The following is a 26,079-nucleotide window of genomic DNA, read 5'->3' as shown; positions in this document are numbered from 1 at the left end:
TCACATAGCCCAACGTAGACACCTACTGTGTTTATGAGCTGCTGGTTGTTTAGCTAGTTAGCACCATATTGCTATTTTTCCCTATAGACTGGTTGTGCTGTTAGCTCGCTAAATTAAATGTTATCAATAACGTTAAAGTGTTTTTCTGATGTGATGTTAAAAAATGTGAGTACATGATAGAAGTTCAAGAATTTCCTTCAGGATGAATGAACTTTATCTTTTTTTGTTTTTACTGATTCTGACATGTTTAAACCCTTGTGTCGTCCTGCGGGTCAAAATTGAGTCATTTTAAAGTTTGAAAATGTGGAGAAAAATATATATTTTCACAGTGAAACTTCTGATGTCCACATTTTCAACTTTTTGGGGAAATTTCTGAACATTTTTTGGTGGAAAAAATGAAATTTAAAAAATGTTTCTTAAGAACATTCACAAAAAAATCAACCATAATCCGGCAAATTTTGCTGGATTTTGGTTGATTTTTATGTGAATGTTCTTGAAGAAAATAGAAGTTTTATTGATATATATGGAATCACTTTCGATATTTTTAGGATTTTTTGGCAGATTTTTACTCATTTTTTGAAAATATTTTCTTGCCAAATTTGGGGGATTTAAAAAAAAAACTTTTAAGGGAAACTTTTGAGGAATTATTGGAATTTTCTTCCTGAAGGTTTTGCAAATTTTCAGAAATTTGGGGAATTTTTTTTTTTTCAGACAAGGAAACAATATTTTTTGGTGCCCATAAATGAGGACAACCGAAGGGTTAAAGCTGATCATGCTACTAATAATATTACTAAAAATACTACGGGTACGACGAGTCTCTTCATAGTTCTCATGCTTTTATTCAGCTTTAGTCGTCAGGTAATATTTTTGTTGATTAAATGAAGACAGTTCCGGATTCAGATTCTGGGCCTTTCTTCTGATCCACCGTCAGTATTCAGGTTTAGAATAGAATAGAATAGAATAGAATAGAATAGAACAGAACAGAACAGAATAGAATAGTTTTATTTCTAGTTTATTCTGGTATAATGTGATATAGAACAGCTCTAAGTGTCATTAATCAGATTCCACCTCTGGACCAAACAAAGGCGGCAGCAGCTCCTCAGACAGGAAGTGAAGTCGTTGATGTATCTGAGGATCATCCTGCTGAGCTCATCTCGTCCTCATCTCCATCCAGGCCTCGCTGACTTATTATTACATCCTGAGAATATGCAAATGGAGGCGCCGCCGGTGTGTGTTTTTGATGGAAGAATACAAATCAGGGCAGACATGACACTTTTTTAATTTTGCTGATGAATGTAAAGCTGAGGAGGAGGAAGGATTGATGACGGGGCGTAATGAACTCTTTAGCACAGCGACATGCCGAAGCTCTTCATTAAACCCACCACAGAACACCAATCTGATTACAGGTAATCTGATTACTGCTGAGGGAGGGAACCAGGCTTCTGATTTAGTTTGTAACACTGATGGACAGAAAAGTATATTTATATATAAATCTGATTTTATGTGATGTTTGACACTGAATATAGAATAAACTGAAACTTAGTTGATCTTTAGAGCATCGGATGGTTTTAATCAAACATGAATTCATTAATTCTGTAGCTAACACGACAGAAATATATAAATAAACAGTTAATTAATACGTGGAATTCCTCAGGGTTCTATTCTGGGTCCTTTTTATTTCTTATTTCTGTCAGCAGCTGTTTCCATCCAGATGTTTTTATGCGCATTTTCAATTTGTGCATCAAAACATCTGAAAATAAAAATACAAGTTTATTTATATATATATATATATATATATATATATATATATATATATATATATATATATATATATATATATATATATATATATATAAATAAACAAAATTATCAAAAAATATATAAACATTAGTTCATTTTTGATAATTTTGTTTATATTTTCATATATAAATAAAATTATTAAAACATATAAACATTTGAATCTTTTTACTAAATATTTTGGAAACGTTGCTAAAAATGACAAAACATAAAAAATATCAACATAAAGTCAAAACAGAATAAAATCTAAACATATTAGAAATACCACCAATATATTTTTAGAAATGACAAAACTATAGGTTTAAAATCTTGTATCACTAAATATAAAAATATGACAAAATATTACAAAATTTTAGCAATTTTTTTTAAAATTTACTTTTGAAAACATCATATCTATCTATCTATCTATCTATCTATCTATCTATCTATCTATCTATCTATCTATATATATATATATATATATATATGATAAAAAAATGTAAAATATGATTTTTTTAAAGTCTTCAAAGTCTCCAGTTTTATCTGCTGCAGTAACTGCAAAGTAATCGAGTACTAATGTGGTGTGTGCTAGTGTGTTTCTATATGCTATATATCTATATGTGTGTATTTTAGTGTGTATTTCTGTGTGTGTGTTGCATCAGCAGCAGCAGAGTGATGTCCTCCCTCCATTCATTATGACTCGGGCTGATTTCCATTTTCCTCTCTGAGCTCCAACAATTAACGGGAGCAGCTGAGGAGGTGATGGAGGCGTCGGGACGTTCAGAGGTCGACGGGTACTTTAGGTGATAAATTAAATCCTATTATCAGACCTCCTCCTCCTCCTCCTCCTCTCTATAAACTGTCAAACAGCACTTATGACGACTCAACATCCTCATTTTATGAGTTTAGATTTGAGGCGTCAAACCGAAGCTAACGGCCTCATTTTTGCCACGTTAGCAGCTAGTCATATGAAAATACGTCAACAACTACTGGATCATCTCCACAACATTTAGTGCAACAACTACTGGATCATCTCCACAACATTTAGTTCAGCAACTACTGGATCATCTCCACAATATTTCGTTTCCTCATTCATGAGCCCCAGAGAATGAAAACCACCGACTCTGGTCGAGTTTTTCTCTTGTGCCAACATGAACTAACTTCTGCAGGTGCTTGTGTTCCCCAGAGGATGAACTGTCTTCTTGTTAGCCTAAACTGTTATGCTAATTAGCCAATATTAGCATGCTAATATGCTAAATTGAGACTGGGAAACTAAAAAGTTTTATACAGTCTAATTAGCTGATGCTAGTGTGCTAATGCGCTAAACTAAGATTGGGAAACCAATACATATTTTACGGTCTAATTTGCTAATGTTAGCATGCTAATATGCCAAACTAAGAATGAGAATACAATAAGCATTCTGTATGCTTACGAGCTGATGCTAGCATGCAAAGATGCTAAATTGACTAGGAACAGAATAAGCATTATGCGTGCTAATTAGCTGATGTCGGCATGCTAGTATGCTAAACTAAGCATTATCCATGCCAATTAGCTGATGTTGGCGTGCTAGTATGCTAAACTAAGATCAAGAATATATTAAGCTTACTGTATGCCTATTAGCTGATGCTAGCATGCTAAGATGTTAAATTAAGATGAGGACCAGGATAAGGGTCATACATGCTAATTAGCTGATGTTAGCATGCTAATACGTTAAACTAAAATTGGGAAACCAACTAAGATCAGGAAGAAGCATTCTGTATGCTTATTAGCTGATGTTAGCATGCTAATAGCTAATATGCTAAACTAAAACTGGGAAACCAATAAATATTATACAGTCAAATTAGTTGATGCTAGTGTGCTAATTTGCTAAGCTAAGTTCAAGAAACAATAAGCATTCTATATGCATTTTAGCTGAGGCTAGCATGCTAAGATGCTAAATTTAAGATGAGGACCAGGCTAAGTGTCATGTATGCTCATAAGCGGATGTTAACATGCTAATATGCTAAGCTAAGATTGGGAAGCCAGTAAGCATTATATTCTAACTAATTAATGTTAGCATGCTAATATACTAAACTAAGACTGGGAAACCAATAAATATTATACAGTGTAATTAGCTGATAGTAGTGTGCTAATATGCCAAACAAAAATCAAGCACACAGTCTGTATGCCTATTAGCTGATGCTAGCATGCTAAGGTGCTAAATTAAGATAAAGACCAGGATTAGTATTATGCATGCTAATTAGCTGATGCTAGCATGCTAATACACTAAAATAAAATTGAGCAACCAATAAGATTAATACAGTCAAACTAGCTGATGCTAGCATGTTAATATGCTAAACTACGATTGCGAAACCGTTGATGTGGCCCCCTAATTGGATATATGTCTCCTCTGATTGGCCGGTGCTGTCCTCTGATTGGCCAGTTCCAGACGGAGACTCCCTGACCTCTGCAGCTACTCTGGTGTCTCGTTGAATCAGCGTCATGGTGTGAAAGTCTCGCTGATGGAACGAGGCTGCAGCGGCGGCGGCTGCTCATTGGTCGGTTGTAATTAGAATAATATCCCGTCCAGCGTTAATAACAGAGAAATAAATAACTGGCGGTTAATAGCGGTGGCTAAAGTGCCGATCCAGCGTTCTGTGTTTACTCATGGCTGCTGATCGCTGAGGAGCTGCTGGATTCTTCATGTTGATGGATTCTGGAGGACGACTTAAATTATGGCTGTTTTTCTGAATTAGCTGCTGATGGATGGAGACGCTGCTAAACTCCTCACGGCCGCTTTATTTTCTGCTTCCACAAATATTAATTTACCGGCTGACACTCCGTTCTGCAGCGTCTCAGCGGCTTTAATTGTTTTTCCTCCAGAGGGAATTATTATTTGTCATTTTTAGGAAATTATCAGGAAACTGCAGCGGCTGAAGATAAACATCAAGATGGAAAGTCTTCTGACTGGAACTCAGAATTCATCAAAGTTCCTTCACGGCCTTCATGTTTCTAATTAAAAATCCACTTTTATTCCCAGTGTTTAACCATTAAATGTTCATAACTGGAGTAAAAATGCAACAAAACTCTAAATGAACTCAAAAACTGACCCAGGAGTCAGTTTAGTTTAAGGACGGTTAGTTTGTGTTTGGACGAATGTAAAGACAGTTGTGGGTCCAATAAAGGATCAAAGAATTACACAACCAACCACAAACCAACTACACAAAATGTCTGGAGACAAATGAGACGAAAGATAACCACAAAAAAATGACTACAAAGACATTTTGGACACAAAAGACACAAAAATTGGACCCCATGAGACAAAAACATGATCATAAAGACACAAAAAATTACCACAAAGAGACAAAAGTTGGCTAAAAAAAGACAAAAATGGGAAACACAACTGACCACAAACCAACTACAGCGACGCACAAAATGAGACGGAAGACAACCACAAAAATGACTAAAAAGAAACACAAGTTGCACACAAAAACACAAAAATGACTAAAGATGCAAAAAGATAGAAAATGACCTGAAAAAGACACTTTGGACACTAAAGATACAAAAACTGGACACCATGAGACAAAAACATGATCATAAAAAGTCAAAAAATTAGCACAAAGAGACAAAAGTTGACTGAAAAGAAACAAAAGATGGCCAGAAAGACACACTTTGGACACAAAAGACACAAAAACTGGACACCATGAGAGAAAAACATGATCATATAGACACAAAAAATTACCGCAAAGAGACGAAAGTTGACCTAAAAGAGACAAAAATGACCAGATAGAGACAAAAGTTGATGACAAATAGAAGAATAAGTAGAAAGTTAGAGAAAGATTTAAAAAACAATGATAAAGAGACAATAATTGACATAAAGCTGGTGACGAAAAAGAATGAAGGGGACAATGAGACAAAAAGAGACAAAAGTTCACCACAAAGACACGAAACAATCAGAACAAAACGAACAGGAAGTGACACGTTAGCGACACGGAAACCGGCTGTGTGAGTCTGTGTTGTTGTGTTGTTGTGTGTCTGCTGTTTTTCTGTTTCATGTCTGAAGTGTTTTATTTAAACATGAATCAGAATCTTTCCTCTCAGAGACGTGAACATCCATGGACGTCGAAATCTCGTCTCCGTCTCTCCGTCTCTCCGTCTCCGTCAACCTGCTGCTCTGATCCGACGTTTGAACCAATCACCAGATTCTGATCACAGAGGGACGGATTAGTCGGAGGCGGATTAATCGGCCTCGGCTCGGCTCTCAGTAATGATGTGAGTCTTGGACGGCGAGGCGGCGTACATCTCGAATTGTTCCGCTCGGCGGCGTCGCCTCCTGCATTAACCCGTCCCTCCTCAGGACGACCCGGCGGATTAGACAAGGAAAGAAACACTTCAGATCTGTAGAGGAAGAAAAGATGAGCTGGTTTCTGTTCAGAGATAAACTAGAACTCACAACGGAGACGGAAAAAACATCCGTCTGTTCTTCAGTCAGAGGAATAATACAGGAGAAGATACGGAAATGAACTCATCGATCAACGGAGAACATTCAGACAGAGACAAAAGACGACAACAAAAACATAAAACACAACCACAAAATGACACAAAACCACCACACAGCGTTACAACAAAGACAAAAAGATTCAAAGCACCTAAAAGATGGAAAACAAAAACACAAAAAGACACACAACAGCAGCTAAAGATGCAAAATGATGACAAAGAAATGAACAAGAACTACAGAGATGTAAGACGACAAAAAGAAGAAAAGCAAAAAGAATGAAAAAATATTCAAAACCAAAAGATGCAAAACAACTTCAAAGACACAAAAACTACCATAAAAGACACAAATCTAAAATAAAATGGCAAAAAATGACCACAAACACATGAAAACAAACCACAAAATGATGCAAGATGGACACAGACCAAAGCGAAACAACCACAGACACAAAATGAATGAAATTAAAAAGCAAAAAAGCAACAAAGAGGCGCAAAACAAGCACAAAAAGACACAAAACAGTGAACAAAAGCTGCAAAACTACGACAAAGACGAGCAAAAGAACAACAAAATGATGCAAAACCACCACACAACGTTCACAACAAACAAAAAGATTCAAAACACCTGCAGAGATGGAAAACTAAAACACAAAAAGACACACAATGGCAGCTAAAGAAGCAACAATATGACAAAGAACTAGAGAGGCTCAGAATGATCAGAAAAACATGGAAAAGAACCACAAGAACACAAAAAACTGCCACAAAAAAGGTACAAGGCGACCAACAAAAGATTTCACATGACGACAAGAAGATGCAAAAATCCTACAAAGATGGAAAACTAAAACACAAAAAGGTCTAAAAGAACCAATAAATGATACAAACATCAAAAAGAAGAAAAGCAAAAAGAACCACAAAAAATTCAACACAACCACCAAAAGATGCAAAGAACTTCAAAGATGCAAAAATACCACAGATACAAAATGAACGGAATAAAGATGCAAAATGATGCACAATAACCACACAATGAGACAAAACGACTAGAAGAAGCAAAAGTACAACAAAGACACGCAAAACAAGCACAAAAAGATTTTAAAAAGACACAAAAAGACACAAAATGGTGAGCAAATGATGCAAAACTACGACAAAAACATGCAAAAGAACCATGGAAAGATGAAAAACCACCTCACAACCTTTACTAAAACACACAAAAAGATGCAAAACAACCACCAAAAATACAAAAAGATCATAAAAAGAAGCAAAGGAACAATGAAGAGATGAAATAAAGAGCAGAAAAAGATTGAAAAGAGCCACAAAAAGAAACAAAACAACAACAGAGATAGAAAACAACCATCGAAAGACTTAATAGGAACCAAAATACAAAAAATGACAAAAAAATGACCACAAACGCATGAAAAAAAAACACAAAATGAGACAAAATGACCAGAAGAAGAAGCAAAAGAACAACAAAGACATGCAAAACAAGCACAAAAAGATTTTAAAAAGCCACAAAAAGACACAAAACAAGAAGCAAAAGATGCAAAACTACTACAAAGATCCATAAAATAATGCAAAACCACCACACAATCTTTAGAAAAAACACAAAAAGACACAAAAGAACCACGAAATAATAAAAAATGACCATAAAAAGAAGCAAAGGAACAACAAACAGATGAAAAAATAAGCAGAAAAAAGATGAAAAGATCCACAGAAAGACAAACTTATTGTAAAAATTGAAATCAAATCAAAAAGACGACAATAAAGACGGAATACAGACAATAAAAGAGTCAAAACAGACATGAAAAAATGCAGATTGGCCACAAAAAGATTGAAAATCAGCATAAAACATCTCAAAGAGAAACTGAATTTTGTTCTTCTACCATGAAAGGAGAATTATCTCTAAATTTGTAGGTTTTAGTGTAAATTTAACTAAACTTGACCTGGATTCATATTAATTCTGGTTCTAGTTTCCTTCACAGAAATCAGTGATTCTGATGATTTTAATCAAGTCAGTTTGAATCCAGATAAAAAGCAGAGAAGAGCTGATATGAAATATTAACCCTCCTGTTGTCCTCATTTACAGGCACCAAAAATATTATTTCCTTGTCTGAAAAAAATCCAAAAATTCAGCAAAAAAATTCCCTAAATTTTTGAAAACTTGCAAAAACCCTCAGGAAGAACATTGCAAGAATTCCTTAAAAGTTTCCCTTAAAAGTTTTATTTTTAAAAAAAATCCCCCAAATTTGGCAAGAAAATTCTTGTAAATGTTTTCAAAAAATGAGTAAAAATCTTCCAAAAAATCCCAAAAATATCTAAAGTGATTCCATATATATCAGTAAAACGTCTAATATTTTCTTTAATAACATTCACATAAAAATCAACCGAAGTCCAGTGAATTTCGCTGGATTTTGGTTCATTTTTATGTGAATGTTATTAAGAAACATTTTTAAAATATCTTTTTTTTCCACCAATAAATGTTCAAAAATTTCTCAAAATGTTGAAAATGTGGACATCAGAAGTTTCACTGTGAAATTTTTTTCCCCCACATTTTCAAACTTTAAAACAGGTGAATTTGACCTGCAGGACGACACGAGGATTAAAGCTGCTTTTAATTCCTCAGTAATAAGGTTTAATATGAAGGAAGACGAACCTGATCATTAATAATAAACTAGAAGAACGTCAGTGAATCCAAACCGCTGCTGATCAACAGAAGCAGAGAAACAAGATTTAAAATGACAGTTTAAATAATAAAAGATCTACTCGGATGTTTATTTCCATTTCCAGGAACTACGAAGGAATCAGAGATTAAAGAGATGAAACTGGAGTCTTTTATGTCTTTAGCGCTTTGCTAATTAGCACAGCAGCTTGAAAACATTGTGGAGTGAAACATGGGAGTGAATGAAATGATTAAAGCCCTCAGGGGACGAAGGAAGCAGCTGCTGCCCCATTAAACACTAAAACACCACAGCAGCTCATTACCAGGTAGAGACCCACCCCCATGTTCACCTGGTGACCCTTCACAGGGACACGACCCACGGCTTGGAAACCACTGGAGGAAACAAGAAGAAATTAATTATCAGTGAGATACAAGAACCAGGAGATAAATTCTACACAACCTTAGGACAATTTACTGATGAAGAACAACAAAGAGACACAAAATCCTCCTCACTGTCAGGACTATGCATCTACTGTGGTAGTCCTGGTCAGGTTCTCACCAAACATCTTGACTCCATCTGAGCCCAACTCATTGATCTTCATCTGACCAAAGAATGTTCTCCAACATCCATCAGGCTTCTTCTCATGTTCTTCAGCAAACTTTCATCTGGAAGTTTAGTTCTGAGCAGCAACCAGGTTTAGTTCTGGTCCTCCGTCCATAGAGGTTGATGTTCTGAAGGTTCCTTCACACTGTCTGAGCTTCACACTAACTCTGGTTTCCACGGAGAACCCCTGAGCCAAGTCTGAAGCAGCTGCTGTCTGTTTTTACAGCTGGATGGAGAAAGTAGTTCACTGTCTGTGGAGTCATTTTAGGAGCTCTGATTAGTGGAACTATGACTCCTTCTAGACCTCCTGATTAGTGGAACTATGACTCCTTCTAGACTTCCTGATTAGTGGAACTACGACTCCTTCTAGACCTCCTGATTAGTGGAACTACGACTCCTTCTAGACCTCCTGATTAGTGGAACTATGACTCCTTCTAGACTTTCTGATTAGTGGAACTATGACTCCTTCTAGACCTCAGATTAGTGGTACTATGACTCCTTCTAGACCTCCTGATTAGTGGAACTATGACTCCTTCTAGACCTCCTGATTAGTGGAACTATGACTCCTTCTAGACTTCCTGATTAGTGGAACTACGACTCCTTCTAGACCTCCTGATTAGTGGAACTACGACTCCTTCTAGACCTCCTGATTAGTGGAACTATGACTCCTTCTAGACCTCCTGATTAGTGGTACTATGACTCCTTCTAGACTTCCTGATTAGTGGAACTACGACTCCTTCTAGACCTCCTGATTAGTGGAACTACGACTCCTTCTAGACCTCCTGATTAGTGGAACTATGACTCCTTCTAGACTTTCTGATTAGTGGAACTATGACTCCTTCTAGACCTCAGATTAGTGGTACTATGACTCCTTCTAGACCTCCTGATTAGTGGAACAATGACTCCTTCTAGACCTCCTGATTAGTGGAACTATGACTCCTTCTAGACCTCCTGATTAGTGGAACTACGACTCCTTCTAGACCTCCTGATTAGTGGAACTACGACTCCTTCTAGACCTCCTGATTAGTGGAACTACGACTCCTTCTAGATCTCCTGATTAGTGGAACTATGACTCCTTCTAGACTTTCTGATTAGTGGAACTATGACTCCTTCTAGACCTCAGATTAGTGGTACTATGACTCCTTCTAGACCTCCTGATTAGTGGAACTATGACTCCTTCTAGACCTCCTGATTAGTGGAACTATGACTCCTTCTAGACCTCCTGATTAGTGGTACTATGACTTCTTCTAGACCTTCTGATTAGTGGTACTATGACTCCTTCTATACCTCCTGATTAGTGGTACTATGACTCCTTCTAGACCTCCTGATTCCTGCTGACTCTGTGCTTCACTGGTTTTTAGTTGCTCACTGATCTTCCTGGATCTTTTTCCATCTTTGTCGAGTCTCTCAGTCAGATGTTTCTCTTCCTCTGTTTAGTTCTTTTCCATATCGCGTCCTTTTGAGTAATGTTTACTTATTCTGAAAGTTTCAGTGGTTTTTGACAAGTTTTGACTCGATTTGGACAAATTTTGAGCAAATATGAAAAATGTCGGAGTCTTGTACATATCTAACATCATTTTAGACTAATTTTGAGCAATTTTAAACATCAAATTTTTGTCTTCCTCTGTTCAGTTCTTCTCCCTGTGGAGCCATGATGCAGACAGATATCGAGTCATTTTGGATGGATTTTAAGTCACTTGGTCACATGTTGAATCATTCTGGATCATTTTTACTTATTTTTGAGTCATTTTGCACAAATTCTTTGTTAATTTTGAATGTCTCACTTTTCAGATGTCAATGTGGAGCCATGATGCAGACATAGATAGACCCAGTCCATAGGTCCAGGACTGAGAACGTTCTGCTGTTCAGCTCATTTAGAACCATGTTCATCAGTTAGACTGACTGGAATCACAGCTGTTCAGTTTCTACTTTACAGCCGGGATTTTAAATATGTCCTTTCATAAAATTTGAAGGAAAAATTCTCAGAAATTCTGAACTTATTCAAGAGATGATAGAATACAGATTAATTAGACATTTAAGTGATGTTACTCAGAGGTTTAAAAAACAACCAAACCATCTTTAGATGTGTTTAGATTTCAGTTTTAACTTCTCTAGCTGCTGTGATACTAATTAAAGTGATTGTAATTCTGATCATTTCTCTTCGTCTCTCCTCCGTCCTGAAGCCGACCGACACCAGAACCCGTCGGTTTTTACAGCGTTCCTCCTCCTGATGTCTGGATCTGTGCAGAAGAAGAAGAAGAAGAAGTAGAAGGAGCTGCTCATGTTTAATTCATGGCCTCCTCACATCCCTCAAGTTAATTCCACTGCCGGCTCTGTTTATTTCTGCTTTGTACTTTAGTTTAAAGCCAGTTGTTGACAACTCTTGAACATGTCAAACTATCACCGCTAATAATTGCTTAAGGAGCTGGAACTTTCTGCAAATGTTGGTTCCAGCCGAAGCCTTCCTCTTCTTCCTCCTCCTCCTCGCCTCTTTCCCTTCCTGAAAGTCTCTTAGATGAATTTTTGATTTTTTCCTCAGCGACGCCGGCTCTCAGTAGAAACGTTCGTCTGTAATTCAAAGCGACGCTGCGAGAGGAAGAATAAAAAAGAATAATGTAGCGGCGCTGCTGCTGCTGCTCGCTGGAAAACTGTCATGTGCTGCTCTTTTCCTTTCCTTTTTGATTAGTTCGGTTTCTCTTCTCGTTCTTGACCCAGGAATCCTAAAGCAGCTCCTTGTTCTTCTTCTGTGGTGGAATAATGATGGAGGAGATGAATGGCGGCGGCCCGGGGCAGAACACACCTCTCTCTCTGGGTCAATGCCGTTCCTCCTCAGCCGAGCTGCCAGTTGATTAATCCCAATTAGACGGGCTGTCACTTCTCCCAACAGGAAGCAGGACGCTGCCGCTTCCTGTTCCATTTATTCCACGTCTGTCTGGATACTCCTGCAGACAAACGGACGGAAAACGAAGCTCTGAAATCACGATCTGCAGCGTTTTAAAGTCTCAGACAGACGGAGTTTAAATACCCAGAAACATGTTTACATCAATCAGCGTCGTTCTGATTTAACCTGATACCCTGAACAGACAGGAAACCACTTCCTGTTTGTATTTTCATGTCGTTTACAGCTTTAAATTAAATGGTTAAAGTCCTTGGCAGTGGCAAAAAGAAAAGGTACATTTTCATATCAAGTTAAACAGACATTTACTGGAAAAACCACAGAGATTTAGTCCAGATATCTGGAACTTTAGAAGTCGCTATAAAACAGGAAACACTGATTTACTGAATCAGTCAGGAACATCTGAAAACTGGAGCATTAATCTGTAAACAGACAGGTGGTACATTTACCAGGTACGCATAGTTCAGTCCTGAGATCTCTCACCAGGTAGTTTCACAAATATTAACACCTTGAATCCTCCGTTACCAGACAGTTTCCCAACCACTAACAATCACCCTTCACCAAATAGTTTTGTAAACATTATTACACACCTCAAATCACTCCTCACCAGGTAGTTTAACAGCTATGAACACCTTGAAACCTCACTCATCAGGTTGTTTGAAAACCATTAATACTTTAAATCCTCCCTCTCTGGGCAGTTCAGCCAACATAAATGCCTTAAAGTCACCTTCACCAGGCAGTTTCACAACCATTGACATCTTGAATCGCCCCTCTCCAGGTACTTCCACAACTATTAACATCTTAAATCATCTCTCACCAGGCAGTTTCATGACCAGAAGCATCATTAATCATTCTCCACCAGGCAGTATAGTTAACATTAACTCCTTAAATCCTCTCCTACCAGGTATTTTCACAACACTCATCCCTCTCCAGGCAGCTACACGACGACTAACAATCACCCTTCACCAAATAGTTTCGTAAACATTAAAACCTGAAATCATCCCTCACCAGGTAGTTTGGAAACCGTTAACATTTTAAATCATCCCTTCACAACTATTTCTATCCCTCTATGTGCAGCATAGCCAAGATTAACACCTTAAATCATCCCTCACCAGGCAGTTTATCCAACATTAATGTCTTGATTCATCCCTCACCAGGCGGTTTCACAACCATGAAAATCTTGAACTATTCTGAACTTGACAGTTTTCAAGCTATTACCTCGAGGCTCAGAGTCTTGGTTGATAAACGGAGCATCAGTCATAAATGAGAATAACAACCTGGAACTCCTCATATCAGTCAGAACCAGAGAAACCTCCTGGAGGAAGTTGAAGCATCTCAAACAGACTAGAAGAGAAGATCAGGTAATACATTTAGAACCAGGAGAAAGACGTTCTCAGTCAGTTTCCAGCTCAGGTTTGATTCAATTTCTAGATGTGACGTCAAACATGATGCATTTAAAGATCATCAATGCTTCAAATCTGGACGATTCTTTCTGTTTTTACAGTTTCTGGCTTTTTCAGGCCCAGCAGTGAAGATTAAATGTCATTTTTAATAATATTGAACAAAGAAAAACAGAAATTACTGATTAAATTTATTATTTAATAACATTTGACGAAGAAATCTGTAAATATTTTTGTTCTTTTTTTCTTGAATTAACAAATTAAACTGTCAGTGTTGAATTAAAATGTTTGATTTTAACATCTTGGTGAAATAAATGAAAAGAAATTAATCCCATTTGAACAACTGAATCTGTTTTTCTATCTTTTATCATCTTCTGTTTTCTAGCTCCAGTTCCAGATCCAGTCGGTTCGTTAGCGTCCCGATGAGTTAATTAAGCCCTAACGAGATAACGAAGTCCACATTCTCCCCTCTAATCACCACATTTACACATTTATCCTCCTGAAACTAACATGTTTTTCCATTTTCCTGGTAAACATGTGTCTGACGGCAGCTTCTAATATTTGCCTGTCGCCGGCGTCAGAATGCAAACACCCTGTTGACTCTCAAAGCAGCGGCATGAATATTTAACGGCAGAAATCTAAAGAGTGTTTACAGCCTGCAGACAGACGGAACAACAGGGAGCGCTAAAGTCAGTTCATTACAGCCGACAACAGAGCAAATAAACACGACTGCAGCTCCTCTAATGTTCCAACGCTGACGGTTCAAAGGTGATTTAAGGAAACACGACGACTTCCAATCTCAGACTGTTTCAGAAAAACCCCCGAGATCAAGAAGACACTTTTATTATTAGAACAACCAGAGACGGATGAAATCTGCAGCGACTTCCAGGGAATCTGTGGAGTTTATTTTAGTAAGATTTGTCCTTTCAGGGTCATTTACAGCAACAAGAAGCTGGATTCTAATTTAAACTGTGTGCTAGATTACTGACTTTATGACAGAAAATAGAATGAAATTTAAAATCTGTTGTTGGAGATCCATCCAGCACGGTGAAACATCTTCTACTGCTGAGGACCAGAGTAGAGAGGAGAAGTCTGGAAACATGGAAATAGAAAAACATCTACAAGATGAGGAGATGAAACGACCAGAAAGAGACAGAAAATGACAAAAACAAGACAGAAAACATCAAAAATGAGACACAAAACGACAAAAACGAGACAGAAAATGACAAAAATTAGACACAGCATCAAAAATGAGACACAAAACTTCAAAAATTAGACAGAAAATTACAAAAATTTGACAGAAAATGACAAAAATGAGACACAAAACGTTAAAAACAAGAGTAGAAAGAAAAAGTCTGGAGAGGAAACATGGAGATAAATTTTCTAAATTGCACAAAATTTGTCCAAAATGACATAAATCCTCCAAAAACGTTTCAAAATATTGCTTAAAATTGGCTTAAATTGATCTAAAATAACATAAAATAATCCACAAGGACTCAAAAATGATTCAAAATGACTTCAAATGTGTCTAAAAATGATCATCAGATGAAAACCAAAGCTAAGGATGAATAAAATAAATGCAGCAGAAACAGAGAACAGAAGATCTAGTAGCTGGAGATCCATCCAGCATGGAGGAACATCTAGTAGCTGGAGATCCATCCAGCATGGAGGAACATCTAGTAGCTGGAGATCCATCCAGCATGGAGGAACATCTAGTAGCTGGAGATCCATCCAGCATGGAGGAACATCTAGTAGCTGGAGATCCATCCAGCATGGAGGAACATCTAGTAGCTGGAGATCCATCCAGCATGGAGGAACATCTAGTAGCTGGAGATCCATCCAGCATGGAGGAACATGTTCTACTGATGAGGAGACTCAAACATGGACTAAAAACCATCCAATGGGTCAAAATTGTCATTTTGAACAAATTTTTGAGTCATTTTTAATCACTTTCAAGTCATTTTGGATGGTTTTCATTGTAATTTAGACAGGTTCTGAGTCATTGTGGACCATTTTTGACAATTTATTGTTACTTTGGTAAAGTTCTACCTTACTTTGGACAACTTCAGACCGAGAGGACAATCAGGATGAGGAGATGGTCGGAGCTGAAACATCTTCCAGAACCTCCAGCTGGTTTCTCCTGAAGCTCCAACCATCTCCAGGACCTGGATGACTGAGAACCTCCACAGAAGTCTGAGGAGACAACATTAGTTCCAGTGCTGGTAACCAGCTGTGGAAACTTGAACTCATTTTGTACAATTTTTAGCTCTTTTGGACAATTTTTGAGTCATTCTGGCCAAATTTTAAATCATTTTAGATAAATTTTAAATCATTTAGGACAATTTGTAGTTCGTTTCAGACTAATTTTGAGTAATTTTGGACACATTTGAACTCATTTTTAACTATTTTTTGGCTCGTTTCAGACAAATTTAAAATAATTTTGGACAAATTTTGAATCATTTTGGACATTTTTTGAGTCATTTTGGCAAAATTTTAAATAATTTTGGACGAATTGTATTTAATTTCAGACTAATTTTGAGTCATTTTAAACAAATTTTGAATAGTTTCCAACAAATTTTAAGTAATTTTGGACATTTTTGTTCGTTTCAGACTAATTTTGAGTCATTTTGGCCAAATTTCAAAACATTTTAAACATGTTTTAGCTTGTTTCAGACAAATTTTTATTAATTTTGGCCAAATTTTGAATCATTTTGGACCAAATTTGTAAAATAAATAGTCAAAGAATAATTTTTTTCTGATTTCTAGACATCTCTGAGTTCTCCCTCCTTCTTCATGATGTTTTGGTTCCTCAGGGCTGCAGGACTTTAGATTAAAATGAACCAGAATCTGCTGTTTGTTCTTTGAAAGGTTTAAGTTGAACTGTTGGTCAATTAAAACAAAACATTCAAATGACAACATTTTAACATTTCTACAACATAATAAACCACGTATCTGAAAAATAGACTCATAGAAACCAAATTCACCACTAGGATGTTTAGTAGCTCTGATGCTAACATTAGCTAATTAGCATCGTTTGTTCAATAACAGTAAAATGCTGATCCTTTAAACTGTGAACCGTAGCAAAAGATTCTACAGTCTACAGGTTTATTTAGGACTCAAACTGTTCCAGAAACGTTCTACTGAACAACTTTAGTCCTCTGATCAGAAACTAAAGTCTTAAAAGCCTCCAGAAGTCGGTTTTCTGCTGCTGTTCCATAAATAAATCCCAGACCGGCGGCTACGACCCTTTCCTCTGATTCATGGAGGCTCGTCGGACGTAATGAACAAATTAAGGACATTTAAGGCGTAGAGTCGCGTGTTTTGGTTCATCCAGGGGCCACCAGGACCCCATCAGAACATTACGGAGGAACCTCGGTTTGTCTCCGAGCTCCGGCAGCCAGCGTGGTGCCAATTAGCACGGAGCACGCTAACACGCTAACACCGGCCTCCTGCAGCTGCTGATTAAAGCCGACGCTGATGGTATAAATTATCTGCGGCTACAACGGATGGCCGGGCATCTATATGTAAATGTTTAATTAACCCGAGGCTGAATCGCCGCAGCGCTCCACAGAGCAGCTTATTAATCTGACGGCGGTGGCGCTAACGGGTCGTCTGGACGCGGCGGCAGATCCATCAGAGGTTTCCTAAAGAGCTGTTTGTTCTCGGTGATGGAGTCGCTCCTTAAGGTGGACTCAGGTCTGCTTAATGGCTCCCAGAACCAAAAGACCAGCATTAGAAAGTTCAGAACTGGAGGAAAACAGGAGCTTTAATTAGAGCAGCGAGTCTTTAGCAGTAGAGAGAATAAAACACAATGACTGGAGCTAACGGAGCTAACGGAGCTAACAGATGGTCCAAACACCTCAAGTCAAACTACAACACTGAGACTAAACACGTCATGAAAAAAATAATCAGGACAAGAGATTTTATCAGCGATGAGGAACCACGATGGAGGAACTTTTACTGCTAATATTAGCAAATGAACTCCTTAATGACATTTCTGAGGTCCCATATTGTTCCTCGTTTTAGCAAATTAATAAAAATCTTTCATGTTTCCAGATGTTTCTTTGAGTTTTTGCTTCATTTTGTCCTCAACTGTTTTGTTCAAAAAGTGAGAGGATTAAAGTACAGTTTAATGAGCACAGACAGCAGGAGAGACGCTAACAGATGCTAACAGAAGCTAACAGATGGAAACAGCAGCTGAGTTCAGATTTAACATGAAAACAACAAAGCTAACATTACTACTACTATCATCAAAGCTAACATTAGACACATTCCTACTACTACCATCAAAGCTAATATTAGCCACACTACTGCTACTACCACCAAAGCTAATATTAGCCACACTACTGCTAAGACTACAACTATCAAAACTAATATTAGCCACATTAGGTGCATGATGTTCCAACACTAAGAATTCTCCTGTAGTTGTAGCTAATGCTAAAATTAGCTCACTAGCACTAAGGATCCTCCTATAGTTGTAGCTAATGCTAGCATTAGCCCACATTAGCCTACAACATGCTAACACTAAGGATCCTCTTATAGTTGTAGCTAATGCTAACATTAGCCAACATTAGCCTACAACATGCTAACACAATAGATCCATAGTTGGAGCTAATGCTAACATTAGCCCACATTAGCCTACAGCATGCTAACCCTATTGATCCTGCCATAGTTGTAGCTAATGCTAGCAGTAGTCCACATTAGCCTACAGCATGCTAACGCTAAGGATCCTCCGATAGTTGTGGGGACCATCAGTAATCCTCAGGGGCTGTCAATGCATAGAGACTCTTGTTTCCACTCTAACAGCAGAACATTTGGTGAGTTTTTAGACATTTTAGGAGGAAGTAAACAAATCAGGTGGACTGAGAGGTTCATTCTGATTGGCTCACCTGGTAGCAGTGCTGGATCACCATTGGTTAGCTATCCCTGCTACCTCACAGCAGGTACCATGCATCAGGATGTCATCTCTGAGGAAGAACCACCAGCAGGAACCAGAAACTCATCCTGAAAACAAACATTTGCTCCCATCAGACATCTGCACCTCCACAAGACTGAAGAAATGAAACATTTCAAAGAACCAGCTGAAGATTCACCAAGGAACATCTAAAGAAACCTGGAAAACTGATCTTCTCCACGTCTCATCTTCAGGTTGTCCTCCAGGATTTCATTTACCCTCTACCTTTAAAAGCCTTCCAGGACCTGCTGCTGAGGAACATCATGATGCTGCCACCACCGTGCTTCACGTCATGATGCTGCCACCACCATGCTTCACATCATAATACTGCCACCACCATGCTTCACATCATGATGCTGCCACCACCGTGCTTCACATCATGATGCTGCCACCACTGTGCTTCACATCATGATACTGCCACCACCATGCTTCACATCATGATGCTGCCACCACCATGCTTCACATCATAATACTGCCACCACCGTGCTTCACATCATGATGCTGCCACCACCATGCTTCACATCATGATGCTGCCACCACCATGCTTCACATCATGATGCTGCCACCACTGTGCTTCACATCATGATACTGCCACCACCATGCTTCACATCATGATGCTGCCACCACCATGCTTCACATCATGATACTGCCACCACCGTGCTTCACATCATGATGCTGCCACCACCATGCTTCATGTCATGATGCTGCCACCACCATGCTTCACATCATGATACTGCCACCACCATGCTTCACATCATGATGCTGCCACCACCGTGCTTCACATCATGATGCTGCCACCACCATGCTTCACATCATGATGCTGCCACCACCATGCTTCACATCATGATGCTGCCACCACCGTGCTTCACATCATGATGCCACCACCATGCTTCACATCATGATGCTGCCACCACCGTGCTTCACATCGTGAGTCTAAATTTTCCTGAACATAGAATCAAGAATCACTTTCAGTTGCTTAGAAACAACAAATTTCAGTATTTTCTAATGAACTAACCCATTAAATGAGCCAACAGTAAGAGTTTCCTAAACCAACACTTCCTGTTGTGCTGCAGGAAAAGTCCAATTAGTTTTCTCCAGTAAACAACCTCGCAGTGACAAAGTGCTTAAGAAGCTGCTGGCTGCTAATTTATGGAGGCCGATAGATATTTAATGTAGCATGTTATGGTACTCGGGCTTTTATTACTCCACTTAATTGCTTTTTCGTCCTTTGTTTTCTTTACGGAGACGTCAGCAGACAGTCATTGGAGGGAAACTAGTTCAACTAATGCAGGGAAATCTGACGGCTGCACTTCTGTAGATCCAACAAACACAACAGTTAGAGAGTCTGAGCTTCATCAGAACGGAAAGTGTCTGATCCAACTTCCACTGGTCCTGGACGATTCTTACAACACTTTTTATTCACGTTGTTTAAATTACAGCCAATGAAAATGACCAGAATCCTCGTTTAACTGAACAATCTGCCTCCAGAAACACCTTCAAACCTGACAACTTTCAAAGTCTCATTTACACTCACTGAGGTTCATTTTAATTTAAAGTTCTGCAGCTCTGAGGAACCAGAACATCATGAAGAAGGAGAGAACTCAGAGATGTCTTTTGTCAGGAGGAATTTACCCAAATCAAATTGAAATTAGGTTAAAATGAGAAAATCTGATCTAAAAAGACTTAAACTTTGTCAAATTGACTTAAAAATTGTCGCAGATCACTCAAAACTTACTTAAAATTTGAAAATGTTGTCAAAAAATACAAAAAAATGTCGTAAATGACACGAAATTTGTCTAAAATGATAGAAGAAAATCATCCAGTGTGACTAATACACCGCATAAAACAACTCAAAATTGGTTTAAAATGAAATTTTCTTGCTTGCTTTGGTTCCTTATTGGTTTAAAAGTTGAGTTTTAAATGTAAAAAGCAAAACAAAAATACCACATACTGTTCCAAAGATGGATGACGGATTTAAAATAACACAAAAAAGAGACAAAAAACAGGAAAACAACACAAAAAATGACAAAAACAAAACCCAGAGCAGCATTTTTAACTTCTTTGCTGACTTTTTAAAATCTGAAATTATTTGACTTCTTTTATTTCAAATTTTTTTTGCCTAAAACCAACCAAAACAATCGATGATCAAAATAAATACCGATCACTTCCTGTGAATTAGTTAATAGCGTTAGCCATGATGCTAACATACGAAACTAAGATGGTGGGATTTATACCATGTTAGCATTACCTGCATGTTAGCATTAGCTGGATGTTAGCATTAGCTGCATGTTAGCATTAGCTGATGTTAGCATTAGCTGCATGTTAGCATTAGCTGCATGCTAGCATTAGCTGGATGTTAGCATTAGCTGCATGCTAGCATTAGCTGGATGTTAACATTAGCTGCTTGTTAGCATTAGCTGGATGTTATCATTAGCTGCATGCTAGCATTAGCTGCATGTTAGCATTAGCTGAATGCTAGCATTAGCTGCATGTTAGCATTAGCTGCATGTTAGCAATAGCTGCTTCAGCAGATTTATTTTAATGTTTAAAATTGTTTTCCAACTTGTCCAGACAGAAAATATAACACATAACAGACATTATATTGGAAACTACATGATGATGCTGCCGCTATGCTTCACCCAAATGTCAGTACGCAGCTAACTGTTAAACACTGAAACAAATAATTCAACTTTACTTTCATTAGCAGGAACAGACACACTTCTCCTTCACCAGTGAACATCCAGGGAACAGACATTGAGATTGTGGACTCTTACAGGTACCTGGGTGTTCACTTAAACAACAAACTGGACTGGACTACTAACACCAACACACTTTATAAGAAAGGTCAGAGCAGACTCCACCTGCTGAGGAAACTGAGGTCCTTCAGGGTGCAGGGAGAACTTCTGAGGACCTTCTATGATTCTGTGGTAGCATCAGCTATCATGTATGGAGTGGTCTGCTGGAGCAGCAGCATCACGGCTGCAGACAGGAAGAGACTAAACAAACTGGTAAAGAAAGCCAGCTCTGTCCTGGACTGAACCCTGGATCCTGTGGAGGTGGTGGGAGACAGGAGGATGATGACAAAGCTGTTGTCCACCATGGAGGACACCTCCCACCCCCTGCAGGAAACATTAACATCACTGGAAGCTCCTTCAGTGACAGACTGCTTCACCTGCAGTGTCTAAAGGAGAGATACTGCAGGTCTTTCCTTCCTGCTGCAGTCACACTTTACAATCAAGCTGCTCTCAGTAGTTCAGTTCACCCACCTACAAACTGTGCAATAAAAATGTACATAATGATGCTGTGCAATTTCATAGAAACTCTGCTGTAAATATTGTATTTTTTTCTTCTAGAAGGAGAAAATATTTATATCTATGCACTGTGTGCTGCTCTCCTTTTTATTCTGTTCCATTTGCTGCTGCTGTTACACTGTAAATTTCCCCACTGTGGGATCAATATAGGTTCTATCTATCTATCTATCTATCTATCTATCTATCTATCTATCTATCTATCTATCTATCTATCTATCTATCTATCTATCTATCTATCTATCTATCTATCGATCAAATATTTCCTGTAGATTGTAGAAAATCAGCATTTCCGTCAGAACTGAGTGTCATAAAAGAACAAACTGCCTCCATCAGCAGTGATTCATCGACAACAAGCAGCGATTTTTATTTTAAAAAGATGTTTAATCAGGTTTTTGGGTTCAGGAGGTTAAATAATCCTGACTGGTCTCAGATCTTTATTATTTCCGTCTGTTGTTTTTAAATCTGCAGCCTGAAGGTTTGTCACATTCTGCTCTAATTAAGATTAATTACCTCCAGAGACGAGTCCTTCGGTCAGAACCTCGTCAACGAAACGTCGTCAGATGCAGGAGGAAAATAATTCATAAAGAAAATCAGACGTCAAACTGAAGCTTTAAATACATTTAACCCCAAACAGATAAAAACAGACAGAAAACAGGATTTAAACCCAATAAATCAGTTCATCTGGACTCTCAGGAAAAAGTGGAAACTGGAGCTAATAATAATAATAATAATAATAATAATAATAATAATAATAATTCTGATTAAATTAACCAAATTCAGGCTAAAAACTAGAAACAATGAAACTCCCAAAGAAATTTATTGAATCAATTAATAAGAACCTTTTTCTCACTATTAGTTCATATTCTCTCAGCTTTATATTGTTTGCAGTTTTTATTCTACTGAACTACTTAAATATCTATCTTTCTATCTATCTATCTATCTATCTATCTATCTATCTATCTATCTATCTATCTATCTATCTATCTATCTATCTATCTATCTATCATCTATCCATCCATCCATCCATCCATCCATCCATCCATCCATCCATCCATCCATCCATCCATCCATCCATCCATCATATCACATACATATATACATATATCATATCATCATATACTTATCATTTAAATTCTGTGTGATTTTATGGACAAGTGTAAAAGAATAAATTCTTTAAAATAACACAATAGAGTTAAATTTATTTATTTAATGTAGATTATTTTTACAGTGTAAAGGGACAAACTTTTTTAACGTGTAAAAAATGGTTTTATATTTAGTAGATTCCTGCAGAATTATCACTTTTACTGCAGTATTTGAACATTTCTAACCAAACATAATATGAGGTAATATTTGTAAAACTTTAATATTTTTAGCTGATTTAAATATAGTAAAAAACAAAACTGTGCATTTTTAAAATCAAATGCTTTAGAAACTGATTTTTTTTAGCCTTATCATTTGTAATTTACCAAAAACAGGGGGAAAAAATGAAGTTAAAGATTTATGTACAATTTTAAATCTCAATATTCATAATTTTCTTTTAGAAACTGTCAAACACATACAAAATACTGATATTTCCACAGAACTGTGATATCATCTGTAGTTCACATCTCCTATGGAGCTAAATAATGAATAAATATGATCAATTCTGCTGTTTTTGACATAAAATATTAGGAGGCAAATATTTATAAAATTTGAATATTTTAGCTGATTTAAATAAAGTTTAAAAAGTGCAATTTTACAATCAAATGCTTAAAATTATGAGTTTTCTAATGAGGATATCATTTACAGGATTGTTTGGTTTTTAGACATCTGTAATTCAACAAAAATAAAAATTAAAGATTTATTGAATCACAATAAATGTTTTCAGCTTTAAACTCCTGCTCTTCCTGCAGATGTAAACTGTGATCTTATGAGCAGAACGGAGCTGTTAAATAAGGAGTAAACGTGATAAATTCTGCTGTTTCTGACGGTCTCCCTGCAGAGATCCGGTTCCACTCAGCGCCTCGTTCCTGGAGAACATTTCCCCGGAGTGGAGCGTCTGTCAGCATGGAGGGGGAAGCATCCTAATCTGTTCTGCATGCTAAGCAGCCCCCACATTGTTATAAATGCTGTTTATGGCGCCGCGATGACAACTGTGAAGGGCACCGAGGAGGATTTATCGCAGGATTATCTCCTAGAAAGGCTGCCGGCTAATAAAAGAGAGGATTATTAATATTAATAATCAGCCACAGATGGACAGAAAGACTCCTTTAATGCTGCTCTGTTTGTTTTCTCTTTGTCTTATTGACTTTAAACATCTTTACATTATTTCACCTGAAGTTTAACCTCTGAAGCCCCGAATGCTAAAAACCCTTCATCTAGAGGAGGATATGGAACCCAGAGAGTGCCAAAAAATAAATAAAAACTAAATAAGAAACATTATTTCACCTGAAATTTAACCCCTGAAGCCCCGACTGAACTCAAAGCCTTTATCTAGTGGAACCCCAACAGTGGCAAAAAATAAATAAAAACATGACAAAATAATAAATGTTGATTCATTAAACTTCACTAACTGTCATTAAAAATGGAAATTAGTTTTAAGACATTTCAGGTTTGGCAATTTTAACTATGAAGTTGATGTTTTTTGTTGTTTTTAGTCACTGATTTCTATTATTTTTTTATTTTTAGACGTTTTAAATCTCTGTTCTGTTTAGTTTTGTATTTTTGTTGTTTTCAGTCACTGTTTTTTCTGTTTTTGTCATTTTTTATTCATGTTCTTTTTAGTTTTTTGTTTTCAGTCACTGCTCTGTTGTTTTGTTGCTGATTTAATTCACTGTTTTCTGTTTTTAGTTGCAGATTTTTCTTCTTTTCAGTCGCTAAGTTTTGTGTTTTGTGTTGCTGTTTTCTATCCTTATTCGTGTCATTTTTAGTCGCTGCTTTTCATCATTTTCAGCCATTTTTTAAGTATTTTTCAGTTGGTGTTTAAACAAGAAAAGTGACCTAAAAACCTAAAGTGTCAAACTAGTGTCTGTTTCTGATTAACATCAGGATCTCAGGACAGCTTTGGTGGTTTTCTTGGTTCACAGATGAACTGATTGATCTATGATCTGATTTATCAATGATCTGATCGATCTGTTTTCCCAGAGTGTCTCCAGATTTCTGCTGAGGAGGAGGAGATGATGAAAGTGAAAATAGGTCAGGAGGACTCTGAGCTGTCTGCTGCCAAATGCTGCACATTTTAATGAGCCAAGAGTCTCGTGTTTGACTTGATTTCCGAACATATGGAGGCTGGAAGGCCTGCAGTCCCCCAATACCGCCGTCCCCGAGGCCCCTGAAGGCCCCCGAGGCCCCTGAAGGCCCCTGAAGCCTCCAAGACCTCGGGGTATCAGTTTAGAGATGTGAGCCACAACAAAGACAGCAGGACTAATGTTAGACGCTCCGTTGAACTGGGTTCAAGTCCACATGTAAACACAGGAAGCTGCCAAGACCGAGGACATGACCAGACCCCAGGGACACTGGGAGACACCAGCAGAGAACCAGCAGAGAACCCAGCAGAGAACCAGCAGAGAAACCAGCAGAGAACCAGTAGAGAACCAGCATAGGAACCAGCAGAGAACTGACAGAAGATCATTAGAAAACTGTCAAGAAACGTCACCTCCTTAAACACAAATGAAACGTTCTTCATGAATGACTCCAACCCAACAGAACGTCTCCACAGAAACCTAGAACCTCCTCAAACATTCACATCACCTCCTAGAAATCTGGATGCTCCTCTAGATCTCTTCATTCAACCCAAAATCTCCTCTTCAAGAAAAATTACATATCACCTTATTCACCCTAGAACCTCCTGAATCACCATTGGAACATTTGTTAGAACACCTAAACCTCCAAAACACACTAAATCTGCCCCCACACACCTCAGAAACATCTAGAACTTCCTTTAACATCCACAGAACTTCCCTGAAGATGCCAAGAAAACCCACAAGATGCCTCAAACTCACATAATCTTCGAAAAATCTAGAACTTTCTCAACAAA

General features: G+C 37.7%; 1 long non-coding RNA gene across 1 annotated transcript; it reads right to left on the bottom strand.

The window, feature by feature from the left end:
* Window positions 1-2,316: 2,316 nt before the first annotated feature.
* Window positions 2,317-19,142, bottom strand: LOC129348543 (uncharacterized). The gene is made up of 3 exons (XR_008601120.1): window positions 18,689-19,142; window positions 9,250-12,445; window positions 2,317-6,153 (listed from the first exon to the last, which is right to left on the bottom strand). It is a non-coding gene; the product is annotated as an uncharacterized LOC129348543 (long non-coding RNA).
* Between the last annotated feature and the right edge of the window lie 6,937 nt (window positions 19,143-26,079).

The sequence above is a fragment of the Amphiprion ocellaris genome, chromosome 1, assembly GCF_022539595.1.
Source record: "Amphiprion ocellaris isolate individual 3 ecotype Okinawa chromosome 1, ASM2253959v1, whole genome shotgun sequence".
Taxonomy (NCBI): Eukaryota; Metazoa; Chordata; class Actinopteri; family Pomacentridae; genus Amphiprion; species Amphiprion ocellaris.
The sequence above is the reverse complement of the archived record's forward strand: the minus strand, read 5'-3'. Positions and strand labels throughout refer to the sequence as shown.